This window comes from Quercus robur, chromosome 5 (assembly GCF_932294415.1).
Source record: "Quercus robur chromosome 5, dhQueRobu3.1, whole genome shotgun sequence".
NCBI classification, from domain to species: Eukaryota; Viridiplantae; Streptophyta; class Magnoliopsida; order Fagales; family Fagaceae; genus Quercus; species Quercus robur.
Genome location: NC_065538.1, coordinates 23,475,823 through 23,498,534, shown reverse-complemented (window position 1 = coordinate 23,498,534; position 22,712 = coordinate 23,475,823). Strand labels below are relative to the sequence as shown.

The window sequence follows — 22,712 nt, the reverse complement described above, 5'->3', positions numbered from 1 at the left end:
TATACACACACTAATAAATTTAGTTTTTTTAGTGGGCTAGAAAATATTATCATTTATTTTAGTATAAATTTTTTAATAATAATGGGCTTAATTAAAACTAGTATAGGCCCAATACCGTTGAACAGTGATCCAAGTCCAACTCTCCCATTTGAATTTCAAATAATTAATGTTACCGTTGAGTTGAGCAACAGTCAAAAATCCGAGGCCACGCCCCAGCCTTGCTTTCCCCAAATAGTTATAAATTGAAATCCCTCACAGAAGCCAGACTCTGTTTGAAATCTTAGATTCGGAAATCACAGAGAGAGAGAGAGAGAGAGAGATCAGCAATGGAGTGTTGTCTCCGTTTGCTTCTATTTCTTTCTTTCTCTCTCTTATTATTCTCTGTGCGTCTGTGACTCTATTCTTATGTATTCCTTTGTTAAAACTCAAAAGATCGAGATAAAGATGCTTCACTTTGTTTGTTTGATCCGTAGGGTGATGGGGCAAAAGGGTTTTGCTTTTTGCCACGGTCATGGATTCTTGAACTGGTAATTTCCTCTCAATTCAGTGTTTCTTAATTTGTGTTAGTTCTACACATCTTATTAAGGTTAAGATCCTTAAAATTATTAATCTAAGTTCCGTCAGTGATTACTGAAAATAATTTTGGTTTTAAGTAAAATCTCATATCTTTCGTTAAACTTTTAAATTTAAATATTTTTTTTTGTTAAACTTTAATTTACATTTCTTGGCTTTGCCTGCTTATCAACCCAGAACAATATGAAAAGTTATTGGGTTTGTGATTTATTAGTTTATTGAATTCACATTTCTATTATCTTTCGCATCTCTCACTCTCTATATTAGCTTGGTATATAAACTCGGCCATGATATTGTCTCCTGGTCCCCTTTTTCTTGGGTTAAAAAATGTCGTTTTATAGTTATTGATTGGCTTTGTGCGGTTGGAATTAGCTAATTTGTGATTAGAGTACAATATGATTGGGAAATTTGATCGAAATTAACAAAATTGGTTTTCTTTTTGACATGGGAAATTAGAGGTTTAATTTTGTTTTATTAACTAATGGGTTTTATTTTTTAATCTATATAAAGTAGTAAGTTTTGTAGTGAAAATGGATTTTTTTAATCTATATATAATGTAGAAAGTTTTGTAGTGAAAATGGATTTATTTTATTTTATAGTTAATTTGCTTGTCTGTATAGGAATTAAATTAATTGGGGTTTGATTGGGTCTTGTTCACTAGTTTGGATTCTTTTTTATTGTTTAATTAATTCAGTTGAGTACTTGATTTTGCAAAGAAAAGTAGGGATCGATAAGGATTCTATGATATGAACTTCCTCAAGAAATCTAAGATTGATAGGGGGTTTGGTATTTGTTTGGGCTTTATGATCTCAGTAATTTTATCATTCGTTAAGATGTAGGTGAGGAAACTTTAATCCCCGTTGTTATGGATTTCCCAATTGAACTATTGTTTCAATTCTTTCACAGATAAAATTGGTTTTTTCCCCCCACTAGGGCCTCTTTATATTGATGACTTAGAAGCTCAACTTGACGATTTTTTTTTTCAATTCTCTTATTATTCAACCTTGAATTGGCAGAGTCCATAATTGTATGTGATGATAGAGTTTTGTTAATACATTCAATTAGTATATCATGTTTTATAATTTTTCAGAATTTTTTTTATGTTATTCAATTTGACTTCAGATGTCTGTCCTGTTATAGTGTCTATAAAATGGTAAAGAAACTATGTTTTTTAGGACCTTAGTCAAGTTGTTGCAGCACTCAATCTTTTCCCTTTCAGCCTTTCTTTTCGGTGGCCCTGATATTAGGAGATCACCATAGTTGATGGTTGTTAAGCTTTTCTCAATTGGCTAGGATTTCTGTAATTTTAATGCCACTTACTTGAATTCTTCTTTGTGGATGGATATTTTTGGTGATGGCCATTTTTGTTTGGTGTAGAATCTTAGGGTTTGCAGTAATCTTCCATTGGTTAAGGGTTTCTGAACCATTTTATCACCTGAATTAGAGTCATTATTGACGTTGCGGGATTTGAGACAATCCTTAGTTAGTTAACTTGTATTAACTTCCAAAGTGAATTTTAGGCGAGGAACATCTGTTTTGCATCAAACATGTCTACATTAGGGGCATTGGCCCATTGGTTTTGGTATGCAAGCATGTCATCAATTTTCTGTGCAAGCACGTCTAAACTAGTTCTCTGCTTATTCATTAGAATATGAGGGTAATATTTACTATTAAGTGTTGGGTTTTGTGCACTTTCTCTAACTATGCAGGTAGCCAATAAACTGATGGTTATGCATGAAGAATGTTTGGAAGGGAAATTTCATTCTATTGAAAGACTAAGGGAAGCCAATCAGCAGAAAGTTGCTGTTCATCATGTCAGACAGGTGATTATAAGTAGACTCTTGGCTTGAATCATTTTATGCTCCTTAGGCAAAATAATTTTTCTTATAAGGTGTCATTCTTCTATTTTTCTCTTTAATTTCTAGTTGATTCATACTATTAAACCTTTGAGATAGTAAATAATTTCTAAATGAAATTAAATGTATCAAAAACAGGTGCATCAGTTGATATGATGTATGATTATAAGTAGACTCTGTCCTTTGCGTCAGAAGGTTTCACATTTCTATTTTAAATATATATATATACATTCTGGTTTGGAGGGGGCTGATGCTTATTAGTTGTATATTTCAGAAAAATAGAACTACTATTGTTTAGCAGATGTGATTTTTTATTTGGTTATCCCGATGAAAGTGGGACTAATGATGGAAACTGGGAATTACGAAAATTTGTTAGCAGCATTTTAAGAAACCATCAATATGTCAATATATATATATATATATATAATGCTTTAATAATATATTTGTCTTTTTTTTTTTTTAATGGTCTTTTGTGTTGTAAAAGAATTATAGATGATCACGATTATTATGCATCAATTATGCACATGAATTTTTTAATTTATTCATATTGATGATTAGGATGAAGAGTGAAAGATGATAATATTACAAGAATGAGCTCTGTTCTACAAGCAGAGCATCAAAAGAAAATATCTAAGCTAACAAGAAAATATCTAAGCTAACAAGAAAATATCTAATTAGTTCCAATCTTTTCGGTAACAAACTCACACGTGCTTCAGTTAGTTAGACTTGTGTCAAGGTTGAAGATCAGTTGGTCGCTGCACGTGTGGAAGATGTAGTTGTTGGCTGCTTAGTTAAATGACATCGTTTTCCTTGCTTCTTAACACTCCCCCTCAAGATAGCAGTTGTTGTGAGAGCTTTGGAGACTTTAGCAACACTATCTTGATCTTTAGTGATATATCATCATGATCTTTCTAATTACTCAACATTCTTAGCTTGTTGAGTAACCTTGTAAAAACGGTAAATTCTAAAGCTTTACTAAACAAATCAGCAAGTTGATGACCACTGGAAATATGAAAAGTTTTGGATCTTTCCTTCTTGAATTTTCTCCCAAATCAGATGACAATCTATTTCAACGAGTTTACTATGCTCATGGAATACTGGATTTGCTGCTATGTGAATTGCAGCTTGGTTATCACAGTAAAATAGTGCTGGTTTGGAATGATTCACATTTAAATCTTCCAACAATTGAAGCAACCAAACTAATTCACAAGTAGTTGTAGCAATGAAATGATACTCTGCCTCTGCAGAACTTCTAGAAACTGTTCCTTGCTTTTTAGATCTCCTAAATACACACAATATCCAGTCAAGGACCTCCTTGTGTCAAGGCATCCAGCTCAATCTGCATTACAGTATGCCTTAAGTTGCAATTTAGAGGTACTAGATAAGAAAAGGCCTTGACATGGTGATCCTTTGATATACTGAATTATTATCCTGTAAGCTGCCTTCAAGTTTGGCTCTCTAGGCTTATGAAAAAACCGACTTAAGTGATGCCAGCATAGGTGATATCTGGCCTAGTCATGGTGTGATACATTAATCTTCCAATTAACCTCCTGTACTGTGTAGGGTCTGCAATCAACTTCCCTTCAAACTTTGAAAGCCTTAAATTTTGTTCCATAGGTGTCTTAACAGGTTTAGCACCTAACATTCTTGTGTCTTGTAAAATCTCAAGGGTATACTTCCTTTGATTCAACTACTTCTTGCAACTTCTATACCAAGAAAGTACTTCACAGAACCCAAGTATTTTAGTTTGAACTTGGCATCCAAAAGGTGCTTCAAATGATTAATAAAGTTCACATTGTTACTAGTAAGTAAAATGTCATCTACATAAAGAGAAGCTTGAAACCAAGACCAAGAATAGCAGCTGAAAGTTTGGCAAACCATTGCCTTTGAAGCCTGCTTAAGACCATATAATGACTTAAGAAGTTTACACACCAAAGGACCTTGATTATGGGCTAAGATGGACTCCCCCTTGCTGTGAAAACCAGGTGGCAGTAACATGTAAACATCCTCATGTAAATCCCCATGTAAAAAGGCATTATTGACATCCATTTGTAGGATAGGCCAACCTTTCATAGCAGCTATACTCATGACCAACCTCACAATGATGAATTTGATGACTGGGGAAAAATTCAGTGTAATCCAATCCCTCTTGCAACCAATTTGGCCTTGTACCTCTCTATAGAGCCATATATATATACCCATTTACAACCAGTAGGAGACTTGCCAAGAGGTAATGGCCTCATGGTAAAAGGCAGGTTCGGGAATAGAATGAGCAATGGCTGAGACAAAGGCTAAAGTATAATGGAGAAAGGTTTGAATAAGTGAGATGGGAATCAATATCATAAGGTTGACCAGCTGATGGCTTAATAACATATTGGCATTTGTAATCTTTTAAGATAAGAAGGAGGTTTATGGGTTCTAGAGGAATGTCTAGGAGCTAAGGGAGGAGGGACATGTAATTCAGGTATAGGGATAGATGGCTCAACAGAACTACTAGAAGAAGGGTAAAAAATAGTTTCAAGAGTAGGAGGTTCTGGTGGATAGGAATCTGCAGAAGGGTCAGAAGGTGTATGAGCAGAATTTGCAAGTGGAGAGTTCTAACACAACAGGTGGATATGAAATTGGAATATCAACAGGGAGAGGAGAAGAAAATATCGAATTATCATTAGATGCAGGAGAACTAGACTGATCAAGAGTGACTTTAGGAAACACAAAAGCATCATTAGTGGAAATATGAGATAGAGATGTATCAACATGGAAAGGAAAAATAGATTCATGAAAAATGACATCTCTTGAGAGAAAAATGGTTTGAGTGTTAAGGTCCAATAACTTGTAACCTTTAACACCAAATGGATATCCTAGAAATAGACATTTTCTAGCCCTTGAATCAAACTCTACAAGCAAAAGCTAAGCTGCCAAAAACCTTTAAGTGTGAGTAAGATGGTGATTTCTGATATAGCATTTCCCTTTAGGAGAGAGATAGGCAACCTATTAATCAAGTATGTAGCTATGAGAATACAATCACTCCAAAACCTAAGAGGCAATGAAGCTTGGAATTTTAAGGCTCGAGCAACATTGAGAATGGGTTGATGTTTTCTTTCCACAATTGAGTTTTTTAAGGCGTTTGTACACAATAGAGTTGGTGAATACCTTTATTAGCAAAAGATTGTTTAAAACTTAGTTGACCGCAGAGCATTGAAGGGAGCAAAAGAAAGGTACACCCCCATACTTTCAAGCTCACACAATAGTGGACCTAATAGACAAACCCTTGCAAAAGACCATGAACAATCCTAAAACTGTTGGACAATTGGTCTTATGGGCCATCATGTTAAGCGAATTTAACATGCAAACAAACCCATCCGAGAATAGCCATTAAAGCCTAGGCCTTGGCTAACTTAATTGCTGAGTTCATGACAAAGGAGGACGAAGACCGACGACTCGTCCAACCGATACACTAGAGGAATTGGAGTTGTCCTACAATCTCAAGAAGGGGATGTAATAGAATGTGATATGCGCCTCCAGTTCCCGACGATCAACAATGAGGTTAAGTATGAAGCCTTGTGCCTTTGTGGTGGTTATTCATAATGACCCAATCCGACGGATTGGGTTGGGTCAGGTCAGTTTTGGTAGGTTGATGGGTTAACTGCACACCCCTAGTCTTGAGGGAGGTTCATGAAGGCATGTGTAGAAACTAACTCAGGGGTGATCTTTTAGCCTACAAGCTTATGCAAGCAAGGTAGTACTGGCCTTCCATGTAGCAATGTCATAAGGCTGTCAGAATAGCGAACTCCAATGATAGTCTCATGGCCCTTCATGTAATGGGGACTTGACATAATGAGACCCTTTCCTACAATAGCACAATAACTTAAATTCTTCGTGGTAGGCATTTGACTACTTCACCAAATGGGTGAAGTATTTGGTGAAGTATTGGCCACCATCACCGAGAAGAATGTCCAAAGCTTTGTCTAGAAGAGCATTGTCTACCGCTTAGGGACTTTAAGGGTCTTCATCTTTGACAACAGAAAACAATTCGACAACGACACATTTAGAGACTACTTGTCACCTGTCCACCCACAAGCCAACTATCAATTCGAGCTAACAAACTCGGCTAAAGGGGGGGTAAAGGGGGATATGGTTGGACGAAAAAATAACTCGGACCCCTACATGTGAAACACCTTTAAAGCTTGCATTTGGAAGCGAAACTATCATACCAAGCAGAAGTGGGGCCTGCCAGCTTCAGAGTAAGTCAGCATGAAGAAGGGAAGAATGACGAAGGCCTCTATGCCTGGACCTACTAGACGAAGTAAGGGCAACAATTGAATAGATATTGGCATGCTACCTAGACTCCATGGCTAATCACTACAACACTCACGTCAAGCCCAGCACTTTAGCATTGGAGACTTAGGGGTTACACCACCCATGGAACGCCGAGCATTTAAGGAAATATTACCAGTAGTACACCTTCTACAACTATGCTTTAGTTTTTCTTTATTTAGTGTACTTTTTCTTTATTCAATAAAAGCATTATTCTTAAGAACGGGGTGGACTGATGACATTGGTAGCCAACATGTACCTGGTCAACTACTCAATTCCTCTTACCTGAAGGATGGACAGATGTTCACGGAAACTGATGGGTTCCTGACCTAAACTTAAGTCCTGACGAAATGGACTAATGGTCATGACGAGTTCCTGATCCACACTTCCCACTTATAAGATGGACTCAACCAAGGTAACCGATGAGTGCTTGAACGCTTGCTTAGGTCCTCCTATCGAAGTCCGACGAGTGACAAATAACTAAAACATTCCTTAGCCTACGACATGGGATAGAAATTGACAATTGAGTACTGGAGCTAAACTAGTCATCAACATTAGCACAGGTAACATGCGACATATCAATCATTGGGTACCCTGTTTGTGACAAAACAGGGGCACCCATAGAAATAAAAATTGTATTAAACTTACAAAAAAATTAGTTACAACTCAAGTATTGGGTTCGTTGGCCACCACCTTGTCATCGGCATCCTTCTTGGTATTGAGTTCCAATATGCCATCAGGGACAGGCTCCCCAGCACCAGGTGTTGTCGGTAGAGGCTCCTTTAGGTTAATTTGAACTTGTGAAAAGTCTTGACCAACATTCTCCACTTGCTCACATAGCGAAGTTAGCTCAGACCTTATCCTTAAGTTCTTTATCAGAACCTTGACTCGTCAGAAGTCAGCTCAGACTTCTCCTTATTTAACAGTCTGGATGCATCCTTGAACTTGGAGACCCTATCAACGTCGGCGGTGTGGCACTCCTTCAAACAAAGTGACCAGAGACTCCTTCGTAGCTCATATTGGTCATGGGTTAAGAGCGGGAATTGAACTCTATAAGATCAAATCTCCCATTGTTCCTCAGTAGCTCAGTGGTAGGTTCGGGATAATCCTTTGTTCACAGTCTAGGGTTATTTACAACTAGCCAAAAGGCCACAATTACTAGTACTAGCAAGTGCATCTTTGATGCAGTCATCAATTCTCCCAAAAGGCCACAATTATCACGAGCAAACATATTAATGATGAAGAACGCATTTTTGCGTATACTTGCTCTGCTATTCTGCCCAAGCCCAGCTGAGGAAGAATTACGGGGCGTAAAACAAAAAAATATGCTGATTCTGGTATATATACTATATTTAATTAATACACCATTAAATTAACGATAAATAAAAAGAAAAAGTAAGGCCATTACATTTCGACAAAAGACCCACACCCAAGTTCCATAACTTTGGGTCCGCTATCCTAATCATGATTTTCCTACCCTAGGAGTAAAGGCCCTTTTTGGCTAGTTATGGGCGAGGAGGGATTCAAACCCCCGACACCGTGGGTTCGAATCCTAGCTACAGGCCCTACCCCGTTGTCTCCATTGGATCTGTTCCCTAGAGTACCCTAAAAGAAAAGAACCTTTCCTCTCCCCAGCCATTTCGGGTTAAAAAGATGTGAAAGCGCCTCTCTATCTATAAGAACGGTACGTTTTGAGGCGTGAAGTAGGAGATAAAGGGTTTCATAATTGGGGTTTTGGATAAGATGACATTTTCATTTTTTTTTTCTTTTTCATATTGAAAAGTAATAAGAATGAGAGGTGTTAAGCTTTTTATCATCCTGGCGTCGAGCTATTTTTTGCAGGGTTATTTTTTTGTAGGACCTCCCCTACAGTATCATCACCACAATAGAGTTTAACCACAAAGTTCGGGATGGATTGCTGTGGTTCCTCTACGCTTAGGACACCAGAATATCGAACCGTGAACGAATAAAGGCATGAGAGAAAAGCATATTGGATAGTGATTGTGAGGCCCCAATTCTTGACTGGAGGGGACACCAAAGGCCTCTGCCCCCCCCCCCCTCTTTATCTATCCAAGGGATCGAAGGGCAGAGGCTTTTGATTGTTTCATGTTGTCAAAACTGTATAATTTTTGTGTTGTCAAAGAGTTGAACAATGAAAATGGATGGCGGGTGCCTAATTGAATTGATCGGGTCATGTAGGAACAAGGTATCTACCAGTTTGTTAGGATGCCTCAGCTGCATACATCATTGCACTTCCACTTGACACCTATCATAATGATAAACGAGCTCGTCTCGCTATCTTGGCTGTGCTACCAGAGGCTCTAGGGAAGTCGGAATAGGAGAGCACTCATCTTGGGGTGGGCTTACTATTTATTATCCGCTCCGCACTTGGCTACCCAGCGTTTACCGTGGGTACGATAACCGGTACACCAAAGGTGCTCTTTCCCGGTCTTCTCACCTTGTCTCATGACGTTCTGAACCCAGCTCACATGGCGAAGCCGACATTGAGGTGCCAAACCTTCTCGTCGATGTGAGCTCTTAGGGAAGATCAACCTGTTATCCCTAGAGTAATCCATTGAGCGACGTCCCTTCCACTTGGCACCGTCGGATCACTAAGGCCAACTTTCGTCCCTACTCGATAGGTGGGTCTTGCAGTCAAGCTCCTTTCTGCCTTTGCACTAGATTGACGGCCTTTTGGGAGGCCTATGCCCCGTAGAAACTATCTACCTGAGACTGTCCCATGGCCCGTAGTTTAGAATTCTAGCTCTTCTAGAGTGATATCTCACTAACGGCTTAGGCCCCCTCTTCTTTGCCCTCTCGCTCTACCTAAGTTGCATAGGAAAGGCCCAAAGCCAATCCCAAGGAACAGTGAAGCTTCATAGGGTCTTTCTATCCAGGTGCAGGTAGTCTGCATCTTCACAGACATGTCTATTTCACTGAGTTTCTTTCCGAGATAGTGCCTAGATCGTTATGCCTTTCGTGCGGGTTGGAACAACTTACTTGACAAGGAATTTCGCTATTGGGGCCACCAACTTCCTTAACCTTCTGGTACTAGAATTTTGGTAAAAAGTCACCTGGGCCTAGTCACTACAACCCCCTTTGTGAGGAGGCACCCCTTCTCCCAAAGTTACGGGGCTATTTTACCGAGTTCCTTAGAGAGAGTTGTCTCGCGCCCCTACCTACCCACTTGTGTCATTTTCGGGTACAGGTACCCTTTTGTTGAAGGTGTTGAAGGTCATTCGAGCTTTTCCTAGGAGTATGGCATGTGTTACTTCAGCTGTAGCGCCTGGTACTTGAACATTGGCTCGATTCATTTTCTCTACCCCTTTTTACCCTGAAAAAGTAGGGGCACATTGCGTCCTTAAACTGATAACCATATTTCGGCTAACCTAGCCCCTTCCGTCCCTCAGGACCAATAAGGGGCAGTATAGGAATATTCACTTGTTGTCCATCCCCTTGACTCACCCTTCGGGGACGAACCTTGTAGAGGAACCCAATGTTTGCGTTCAAGTCGACATTCTCGCTTCCACTTCGTCCACCGCTAGCCTCGCGAGTGCTTCCCTCTAAGGCATAATGCTCCCCTACTGATTCCTTTTTACATCCCACAGTTTCGGCAGATCACTTAGCCTTGTTTATCTTCGGTGCAAGAGCTCGATCAATAAGCCATTACACACTCTTTCAAGGGTGGCTGCTTTTAGGCAAACCTCCTGGCTGTCTTTGCACCCCTACCTCCTTTCACTAAGCAGTCATTTAGAGGCCTTAGTTGGTGATCCAGGCTGTTTCCCTCTTGATTTGGTACTGCTCTTGCAGCTCGTATCGAAACAGTGCTTTACCCCTAGATGTGTAGTCAACTACTGCGTCTCAGTGCATTTCGGGGAGAACTAGCTAGCTTTGGGTTTGAGTGGCATTTCACCCCTAACCACAACTCATCCGCTGATTCTTCAACATCAGTCGGTTCAGACCTCCACTTAGTTTCACCCAAGCTTCCTAGGTTCAGGTTCATAAGCAGTGACAATTGCCCTATGAGGACTCACTTTCACTATGGCTCCGGTGGGTTCCCTTAGCCAAGCCACTGCCTATAAGTCGCCGGCTCATTCTTCAACAGGCACGCGGTCAGAGCCCTGGGGCTTCTCCCACTGCTTGGGAGCTTACGGTTGCATGTTCTTTTTCACTCCTCAATGGGGATTCTTTTCACCCTTCCTTCATGATACTACTTCACTATTGGTCACCAAAGAGTATTGCTGATTCACATGGGATTCCACATGCCCCAGCTACTCGGGTTAGAGCGTAAGCTAGTGATACTTTCGGCTATTTGACTCTCGCTATCTAGGGTGTAGCACTTCACCACTTCGCCGCTTGTATTAGACTCTCGCCCCAGCACGACGCTTGTATTGCTCTCCTTTATCCCTATTTTCACAGTTTAGGTTGCTCACATTTTGCTTGACGTTACTACGGGAATCGCTTTTGCTTTATTTTCCTTTAGCTACTAGGATGTTTTAGTTTGCTAGGTTGTCTCTTGCCTGCCCATGGATTCAGCAGCAATTCGAAAGGTTGACCTATTCGAGAATCTCTGGATCTATGCTTATTTTCAATTCCCTGAAGCATTTCGTCACTTACTACGCCCTTCCTCATCTCTGGGTGCCTAGGTATCCCATAATAAGCCTTTCCTCGTTTGAACCTTGCCCCTAACTTTAAGGCTATGCCATCCTAAGGTGCTACTAAATGGAATGATCTTATCAATGTCACCAGGGCCTAAGATAATAGGTAGTTAGTCACTAGGAAGAGCCAAACTAAAGAAACAAGCTAAAAAGTGTTAGATCATGAAGACCTAAGTCACCAAGATTGTTGGTTTCATGCTCAGAACACTCGTCGAGGTCAATATCTCTGATGAAAGAATGGGGCCTCACCACCACAAACTCTCAGTCCTTCACGAAGAGAGGAGAGGAGTAGGAGGGTTGGATTCCAAAAGTTGTGCAGTTATGGACCTCTCTTGCTTCATAGTAGAAGAATGTGTTGGCTTGTTGGTTAAAGACTCATATCTAGGTTGGGAAATTAGGTCATCGTCCAACTCAACATCCTCACATCTACAAGCAATGAATAAAAACTAAGAAATTACTCTCTTAAATGCTATTCAAAAAAGAGAAATATAGCTAAAATGACAAGAAGCTTACCCACACAAGTAGACAATCTTCATAGGAAACGGATGGGAGTATCCTGACGAATGAAGAGCTCCAACGACAGAGTGGTCTGAAATGTAAAATAAGCAAGTAGGAAGGTCAGGAAAGGGAATGAGCTATTTATAGGCAACGGAGCACGAGAAACGAAGTGATGCAACTGTTCATGTGGACTAATCACAAGGTGACACGTGTCCCCCTTATTAAATGCTAAGACGGTTATACTCTTGGAATTGTACGAATCACAAGGAAGGCATAGATCCCGAGATTAAATGCAAGGAACATAATTGCTCGTCATATTCTATAGCTCATCGGGCATACCTGAAAAACACAAAATAAGGGGCAACTGATAAGCAACATTTTCAACTCCTAAAAATTCAACTAAAATCCTAGAGTCTTCGGCCTATAAAGGGTCTTCGGTCTGTGAAATGTCTTTGGCCTCTAAGGGGCCTTTGGTCACCAAAGAAGTATGTTGCCTTTTTTGTCTAGTCGAGCTTCGACTCATAATACTTAGTTCCACACCGTTTGTGTGTTCTTACTTCCCTGTATGGAAAGAACTTGCACACCATGCCCAAAGATCCTTCATTCATGGGATCTTGGTCAGCTTTATACGGAGATCCTTCAATCACTGACTTAACCTTCAAAGGATGGTCTTTGGCTGACACTCCATCGGTGCTCTCTGTAGGTTCTTCAAGTACATACATTTGATGCACATGTTGACAATTCACTCACTAACGATTTTGTGCATCATCAAGGGTCATCTACTCAGTTCATGTTGGGAACATGCACATCCACCTTATTAGTAGCAGCAAAATATTGTATGAAGGATCACGCATGTCCTCTTTGAGGATGCCTCTTTGGCTAATTGATCGGCGTCTATATTCCCTTGGGATTGGTATGAACTTGGCCTTTAAGTTCCGACCTACACTATGCTTCACTAGACTTGGGTATTTCTACATGTCACCTTTGGCCTCATAGTTGCCATTGACTTGCCCAACAATCACTCATTATGAATAACCACGGAGGACTTCTCTTGCATCTTTGGCTAAGTGATGCCTGTTAGCAAGGCCTCATACTCAGCCTCGTTGTTCCTCATACTCAGCCTCATTGTTGGCGGTCAAGAATTGGAGGTGCATTGCACATTCTATTACATCCCCTTGCGAAGATTTTAGTACACTCCAATCCCTTCGGCATTTCGGTTGGACGAGCCATAAGTCTTAACCATCCATGGGGCTACCCCTTAGCCTTCATCCTTCTTTGTTGTGAACTCAGTAATGAAGTCAGCCAAGGCCAAGGCTTTAATAGTCTCAGATGGTACTACACGTTAAATTTGCTTAACTCGATGGCGTATAAGACTAATCAGTTGGTAGCTTCAAGATTGGACCATTATTATGTGAGCTTGAAAGTATGGCCTTAGCTTACGGGCAATTGTGATAAATGTGAATGCTAACTTTTCCATGGGGGGGTACCTCTCCTATGAAAGCCGTGGGGGACAATGACTAAGTAGCGGGAGAGCTCTTTGTCGAACTTAGAGGGGCTAAGTAAGGGTGGAGATGCAAAGAAATTTGTGAAATTATCCAAATAGAACCAAATGCACAACCACATAAATCTATCAAATAATCTTTGCTTTTTACTATCTTCATAGAAAAAAAAAATTCATCTTTTACCATCTCCATAGAGAAATTCTTAGAATTTTTATTTTCATTATAAATTACCAAATTGTCTACCAATAAAAAATAAAATTTGGTATGTTGTTTTAGTTTTTGCTACTTATTAGTGGAGAATAGCCTTTAGGCCAAGGCTTAAATAGCCTAGGCCATAAGCTGCCCTTGATTGGAGGAATATCAATCATCATAAGAAAAAGAAAAAAGGCAAGTAGTTTCAAAATCAAAACTCACATTAAGAATGTTTTTCCACCAGCAGGCAAAACCCATTGAACGAGGCTGTCAATCCGAAAGAGAAGGCAAATTGTCAGCTATGCATGACTATTTAAAGGCAAACAACTAGATGTCATATTTCACAAGAGAATAAAACAAGTTACTTTTAGTCACGTGTTCTATTGTAGATTTTATTGATTTTCTCTCCTTATTGTAACTTTCATTCATTGTAATTCTTTAACACTAAATCATCTATACGTCGTGTACTAGAGGAAGTGCCGCGGAAGTGCCTCTTAATCAATAACACTTGTTACCAAAAAATAAAAAATAACACTACTACTTAGTTTTCACATAATTTCTAGGACAGATTATAACCTTTTTTATGTTGTAATGAGAATCAAACAAAATGGCGCATGTTCCTCACACATAATTTCTAGGACAGATTATAACCTTTTTTTTTTTTTTTTTCATTCAAAAAAGTGTAAAAGGGGCATGCACAATCCTAGTACATTGAACACCCAACTCTTTTACCTTTAATTTTTTTATTTTATTTTTATTTTTAAAATTTTTTTTTATGTGAAACTCATTACTTTAAATTATACTAAACCAAAAACAGTACATCCTGGGACACCAGTTTCTCAATACAGCCTGGTGTTTCCTCAACCCAAGCATTTTGGTCTGACACACCTTTTGCAAACTGAGCTAATGTGTGTGCAGCCTTATTCCTTGAGTGAACCACATGGCTGAAGTTGACCTCCCGAAACTTATAAAGTTGGGACAAGGACCCAGTTATAATATTCGCAATAGATGAGGGAGGGTCTGTGAGTCGCAGCATGGCGTTCACCACAGTAAGGGAGTCACTTTCAAATAGGCATTCTTAGATCCCCATATCCCATGCAAAACTGACTGCTTCCTCCATTGCTTTTGCCTCCGCCTCAATAGCACCCAACGGAGCTTTTAGTTTCTTGCTAAGTGCTACCACCACTGCCCCGTGATGGTCCTTGATCACCACCCTAATTCCGGTTTCCTTTTGTTGAGAAAATACTGCACCATCCATGTTGGCTTTATACCATAGAGGCTTAAGAGATTGCCATGTTGCTTCCACGGAGTCTTTGTATGGCCGTGTAGAGTGGTTAGCCAGCACAAAGTTCTCCAAGTATTCTTTTGTCCACCGAGCAAGAGTAGAAGCAAGTTTTCTACTCTTCCGATGGCGCACCTCATTCCGGTTCATCCAAATACCCCATGCCGTCATTACCATCAGACCAACGTCCTCCTCCGGCCACCGTTTTACGTTTCGAGCATACCACAGCAAATCCAGGAATTCCGGGCATCTGTCCATAACCTTATTTGTATCCAAGCTTACTTCCTTCCACACTTCCTTTGCACGGTGACAGTGCTAGAGCACGTGGCCTATTGTTTCTTCAAAATTTCCATATACCTCACAGATATTGTTTACCGTTATTTTCAGACGAAAGAGGTTAGCCTTTGTGGGTAGAATATTCTGGCATGCACGCCACATGAAGTTTCGAATCTTATTAGGGACTTTCAATCGCCAAATAAACTTCCAAAACTCCTTCATGCATGTTGAGTTTGAGCTCTCCTCAGCGTCGTGGCCAGCTCTCTCATCAAGTGCCAACCTATATGCTGATTTCACCGTGAATTTCCTCGAAGAAGTCAGAGCCCAGATAAGACGATCGTCAGGCAAAGTTAGGCTCAGTGCAATGGAGAGAGCCGATTCAATATCTTTGGCCATGAGGGTTCGTTGTAGGGCTTCCAAGTCCCATCCTCCTTGCTGGTAATCAATTAACGTAGCCACTGGTAGTTCATCACCAACACTCGGGCATGATGTTATGACTTTATATGTGGAAGACAAAGGGAGCCAGCAGTTTCCCCATATTCGAACTTTGGCTCCATTTCCTATCCTCCAACGGTTCCCTTTCCAGACTATCTGTTGTGCAGCAATTATACTTCTCCAAGCATATGATGGTTTTGTGCCCAACATAGCTAAGAGAAAATCTCCATGCGGAAAATATTTAGCTTGGAAGACACGGTAGAATAGGGAATTAGTACAGGTTTGAAGGCGCCACCCCTGCTTGGCTAGTAATGCCACATTAAATGCCTTGAGGTCCCTAAATCCCATACCGCCAGTCTCCTTAGGAGTGCACATCTTCTCCCAGCTAAGCCAAGCCATCTTGTCTATCCCATTATTTTGTCCCCACCAAAATTTGCGAACCATACCAGCAAGCTCATCACATAAGGAATCTGGGAGTTTGAAGCAACTCATAGTATAAGAAGGAATTGCTTGGCCAACTGCTTTTATTAATATTGCCTTGCCCGCATTCGATAGAAGCTTTTCCTTCCACCCCAATAGTTTTTTGCCCAGTTTGTCTTTAAGATCATGGAAGGTGTTCTTTTTGGATCTCCCAACCAACGAAGGTAGACCCAGGTATTTTTCATGCTGGCATATGACTTGGGCTCCGAATCTAGATTTTATTTCTTGCTATATTGCACGTGGAGTATTCTTATTGAAAAAGAGGGCAGTTTTGGCTTTATTGAGTTGCTAGCCTGAGGCTGCTTCATATACGGTGAATTTGCGTTGTAGCTCATTACATTCTTCCAATGATGCTTGACAAAAAACCAAGCTATCATCAGCAAAGAACAAATGGGAAATTCTTGGGGCTCTCCGACAAACAGCTACACCATGGATATTTTGCCTTTCTGCTGCACGATGAAAAAGTGCTGAAAGACCCTCTGCACAAAATAGAAACAGATAAGGAGATAATGGGTCCCCTTGACGAAGGCCTCTAGAAGGTACTATTCTGCCTCGGGTTTCTTCTAATAATTGGAAAAATGCGAAAGCATCTTGGAAAAATTAATAAAACTGAAATGTCTAAATTAGCCCTATTACAATAGACTAGCATATAACACACACTATAACCTATTAATTTCTCTTTGTTAGGAACCCTAGTTATATTTCAAGCAAACCCATGCAGATGATGCAGTAGCTTTTACACCTAACATTTTCTAGTTATATGTTAGAAAGAAATAAAACTCTACCATAAACTACAAAATAGAATGAGACAAACATGTACACATAAATTAAGAAGTTTGGGAGAATAAAAAGGGAAAAAATAAAAGAAAAAGAAAAGAAGGGGGGCAGGAGGGAGAACTCATAGATGGTGCCTTACCATGTGATATTCATAAAGACAGAAACTCCCTAACTCCCTGAAGGTAAATCAAGAAGGTATCCAATTTGAATAAATATCTGCAAACCAATGCCAACAAAGTCAAGAACATAAAAAGAATCTGTTTAAACCATGGCACTCATTACCATAACAAAATACACATTAAAAAATAAGTACAAGAAAAATGATTTTTCGTAAATCCTAGGGAATAAGAGTAGGGCATTTGGTAGTAAGTTTGAAAAATCATCATATATGACTTAGTGTTAACAAAAACATTTGCCTATAGGAAAGATAAAATAATCTCACAAGATTATTTTAGTCTAAATAAACTCAAAATTCCATATCAATTTGTTAGTGCAGGTTTGCTCTGCTTTCAACATGCCTTGCAGAAACATAATATAAGAGTCAATCCTATTTAAAATCTAGTTTTATTATTATTATTATTAATTTTAGGACAAAGTTTAGCTACAACCAAATTGTTCTAATAAACTGACATGTGTAAAAAATGGCACGTGCATTGCACATGATTACTAAATACAAGAGTATTATAAGACATAGTGTCTGGACTTAACCCTCTGTGAACCATTCAATGAAGAAGCTCCCTAACCTTCCCTTCTTTACAAAGACCATTCATCAAACATTAATCAACATATTAAATGTATATAAGCTTTTGGGTGTATCCCAATTCTCCCCATTTCTTCATATAACTCCCAACACCGATTAACACATTTGAGCTTCACCAACCCATTCAAGCAACTACGCTAGGGATAAAACCTACCTCCATAGACCTCCTAAAATTCCTAAAACCTTTGTTCTATCATGTTGGCTTCCACATAAGCCTTAATAAGCATATCAAAGATAACTAGATCCCAATTACAAGGCAGAATTTGCTGAATAGTACCATTTTAGAAGACTTTTTGGTGAAAAGCATGCGGTTGAAGTTAATTAGTTAAGTAGACTATTTTTGGAACTCAAGTTTGGGCTTCCAAAAACAGTCTACTTAACTAATTAACTTCATCCATATGCTACTTTCCTAATTTTTTTTTTCTCTCTAAAAACATGCTATTTGGCAAATTTTGCCTAATGACAATGTTCACTACACAAAACAAAACTTTCAAAAACATCATCATCATCTGGTGAAACAACCTTAACCATTTCTATCAATTCAGACCAAATTAGAATATGAACAATAATTCAGTAATTCGAGATAGTGGGTTTAAGACTTAAATCATTCTTGACCCAATTGAAGAATGTGAGAGTTGATGAGAAATCAGCTTGAAACCTCAACAAAACTTAAAAAAAAAAAAATAAAAAAAGCTAGCAAATCCACTTCAGTTCTTGAAGGAATTATGGTTATCAAGGAAAAAAGGAAATTTAGTTTTGACTGGTGAAGAAACGGAGCAACATACAAGAGGTGGCTTTGAGTTGTGGAGATTGGGTAGGCTGGCAGTGGAGACAAAGAAGGGTTTAAGGTAATTGGTGGTGGAGGAAGAAGAAGGCCTGGGGGTGACCGGTGGGAGCTAGGTTTTTGGGTTACAGCTTTCAAAGAAGTCCATAAGAGAGAGAGAGAGAGAGAGAGAGAGAGAGAGAGGTTTTTTACTTTTTATTTTTTATTTTTTTAATAGGTGGTGTAGGTTTTTTTTTTTATACAAGACTACTCTAGCCTAATCTAAGTGTATATGTGTGTGAAGTTCTTTCCTGGAGACTCAAATCCCGGCCCTTGCCCCCTACACCCCACAAACACTTATACTTGTGGAATGATTATCGCATCAAGGGTGTGCAGTGGATAGATAGTCTAGTTAATTAGGGTTAGTTGGGTTAAGTTTACTTAAATAATCATGCACGTGCCATTTTTTACATATGTCAGTATATTAGAGCAGTTTGTGTCTAAGGCTACAATAGGTTTTGTAGCTAAACTTTGTCCCCTTTTTTTATTGGTAAGTTACGGATCCAAGGGATGTTGAACCCACAATCCTACCCTTCACCTAGCACTAGTAGTAGTAAAATTAGGGGTTCTCCATATGAAATTCATTCACTTTAATTCTAATTTCGATTGCAAGAATAATACATAGAGATAAGATCACTCACCAAAACTTCAACTTGGCACGGAACGCATTTGTAGCCCAAAGATTCATCCGATAAATCTTTGGATGCTCACCGGTTTCAGAAGGCAGACCTCTCCCCACCACCTGGTGAAACTATAACCAACCAAACCAATGTCAATTCAAAACCCCACCACAAATTCATCATCATAAAACATAATACCTAAGAGTGTTCCATATTCAAGAACAAAACACATAACACAAACCATCACTCAATTGAGCCAAATACAATTATGTGGGCAAGCAAATAATTGACTTAAGAGATCAGAACCAAACCCATGAAGCAAGCTAAAAAATTTAACCATTTGGTAGCCAGGAAAATACAGGAAAAGTAAAGAAAAGAAAAATTTAGGTCCATACTCCATATTGTAGGTTTTTCCATTACAAGACAGAAAACCCACTTATAACTATGAAACATATTTTAGTTTTCCCCACTTGGTTGCTTCTCTCCCTCTTTCTTTTCAACTTATTACCTCAATTATCAAAAACCCATTTGAGTCTTCTCTCATTTTATTCTATATCTGCAAAGCTTATTAGAACCCCATTTGAAAATTTTGTACTTTTTTTTTGTCTTTCTTGGTGTCATTGTGTATGCAGGAACAAGTTGAGGAGACTTATATAATGGTGAAACCTGATGCTGTGCAACGTGGACTCGTAAACCTATGTCAAATTTGGTTGCTGAGATAGGGTAAAATTCTAAGACTACATTGTTCGTGACCTGAGAAGACAAAAACCTCTAATAAAGTGAGGCATTGAACCTAATTGCTTATTTAGGTGAAGGGAAATTTATGTTTTCGTGAGAATCATTTGGCTTTCTGAGCTTAAGTTTAATTGGATAAAAGTTGCAACAGAATGAATGGTACAGAAGACAATGAGCTATATGCTGAATTCAAAAACAGCAACATGAAAATAGTAAATGGGTAGAGAAAAAGCAAAAAAAAAAAAAAAAAAGTCACTAGCATAATATTTCACTCACAATCATTAGACCTATCGTAATTAAGATAAATCAAGTACCTTCATCTTGTTCCATGGCATCAACGTCATCCTCACATCCCTCTAAAGGTGCAGAATGCTTTTGAGTCGAAACCAAATTTAAAGCATTTCTTATAGCTTCAGCATGTGCAGCATAACCAACACTTGCAACAGAATCCGGTATAGCGGATGGTGTATCTACAAGAATCAACCGTTAATAATTATTTCATTAGCATTATAACGTTCAAAATATTCTCAAAACAGAGCTTTAAGGGAAGAAAAAAAACCACCCTAGTCCTCACCATCTTTCTCAATCATTCGGTGAAATGGTGTCTTGGGTTCAGAAATATTTTTCCGTACAGGTCTATTTGCCTCATTTTCAACAAGATTAGCTTCATCCCATCTTACACATCCCCTAGCCATAACAAAATTGATATAAGCGTGCATAATTTGTTCTCATTAATAAAAAAATACAAAAGTGAAATCTAACACTAAAACTAAAAGTTCATAAGTTTTTACATTGTGCTCAAATCCCAACTTTGTGTTGATATACTCAACCAATAGAAGATCTAATTTACTTTCTTCGGAGTACCCATATTTTGAAAGGTCTACAGGCCAGCCATGTAACTGAAGGCAACATAGCTCATTACCTGCCCTGAGTATCCATGTCATGTCCGTGTTTGTGTTCATACTTCTTAGACTAATTGAAGGCAAATGCTGTTAAAAATTAACACTGCCTCTCTCTAGAAATTTCTAGAGTTTCTCACTCAATCTCTCTCTCTCCATAATTCTCTGGAGCTTCCCCGCATAGTTTAATCTCGGCCACAAATTTTTAACTTGTCTAGAAGGTTGGTGAAAGAGAGAAATTTTTACTGATAGTGAAAGACAATAAAAGAATGTGCTAGAGAATTCATAGTCGTTGAGTTAACCGGCTTTAAGCATGTATCAAACCAAAAAAAAAAAAAAAAATTACTTAGATATGAAAGACAATTTGCAATGGGATAACGAATGATTTAAAATTTACATTTGCTAGCTTTCTAATACATGCTGGACTTATCTTATTAACATACGCATGTTATAGAAATTCAATAAGAACTTCCTTTTTATCATTTTCATTTTTTTAGAAACAATTGAACTTGTAATTAGTGTTACTTTATTCATTTATCGTAAAGAGTGGCATTTTAATAAATAGTTTAAAAGTAGACGAATTGACTATATAGTTTTTATTTTTTTCTCTTTTCCATAAACATTTGACTACATTTTTTAGGATCTAAGGCTCTTTAGCCATATTTTGTAGAAACTAGTTTGATCACCAACAAATATCAATGAAGCAGGAGAAGAGTGATTGGGGGCTAAAGCAGAAGAGGTATCGCAGTCTACAACCACAGAAGGGTTTTCCGTAACTTGCTTTGAACTGTTTGAAGGGCTCAGTTTCTTCGTTTGACGTGGCTTTGCCTCTGCACGAACTCAAACATTTGCAATAATGTAATACACATATAATGGTCAATGAGGAACTTTTTAAATTTTCAATATTAGTCACAATTGTACAGTCCAATAACCTTGTACACAATATTTTCTTAATACTTTTATAATAAATTATAAATGATAAGTTGTTATTAGTTTTATTTTCAAAAAATAAAGTTTTTTATTCTATCACCAAAAAGAGCTGTTATTGGTTCTAAATTGAATTCACAACTTAAATTACCTTTTTACTCACTCATAACAACCAATAACAACTTATCACTTAAGATTTATTATAAAATTGTTATGAAAATATTGTATGCATTGCATTTTCCCAAGAATAAAAAGGTTAAACAAACACACTAAATATTAATTTTGGACTCGACTGTGTACAACACTCCTAGGAAATATTAAATTGTGACACAGATTAACAATTACAAGAAAGAAATATTATATTGCCACACAAATTAAAAATTACAAGAAATACTTGGTCCCGTCCCGAGCCCAAGTCCAATACTAATAATTTAATAAGTTTCTAAAAAAAGAAAAGAAAAAATTAAATTGATATAACGATCTATTAGATACATAATGTTTTTATTTGGTTGAGTATTGACTGTCTCTGTAATATTAATTTGACATGCAATAGTAATATTAATTTGGCAAAAATGTAAAACACAACCTTAAAATTTTTTACTACAATTTATTTTATGCCTCTAACTACCTAGTACAATTGAGTTTTCTAATAAATTTCAAATTTATTTAATTAAAAATTAGAATTACTATTAATAAAGTCCCAATTATGGTATTAATTTTTATAATTAAGAAAAGTAATTAAAAACAGTTTTGAAAAGTAATTAAAAATCATTTTTGGAAAAATAACGTGTCTCTCTCTCTCTCACAACTGGTACACCAACTTCAAAATTGATTTTGAATTTCATCAAGATCAAAATCTTTAGGCTTCTCAAAATGGAAAATTTCCTAGGAATGTTTTATTAAGCTTTTTGAAACATTGTTAAAATTTAAAGGAAGTTGATATTGAACTAGAAGAGCACATATTGACAGTAGTAGTACTTCAATTTAAAATGTAGAATGTAAGAGACAATTACATTAATTCGCTACTGTCGTTCACATGTATTTATTTATTAAAGGGTATGTTATGCATTTGATATATTATGAGACAAACTCCTAAAATAAAACA

The 22,712-nt window shown here is 38.1% G+C and overlaps 1 long non-coding RNA gene across 1 annotated transcript; it reads left to right on the top strand.

The window, feature by feature from the left end:
* Positions 1 to 251: 251 nt before the first annotated feature.
* On the top strand, positions 252 to 19,934 carry LOC126725550 (uncharacterized). The gene is made up of 3 exons (XR_007655495.1): positions 252 to 527; positions 2,283 to 2,396; positions 19,679 to 19,934. It is a non-coding gene; the product is annotated as an uncharacterized LOC126725550 (long non-coding RNA).
* The last annotated feature ends 2,778 nt before the right edge of the window (positions 19,935 to 22,712 follow it).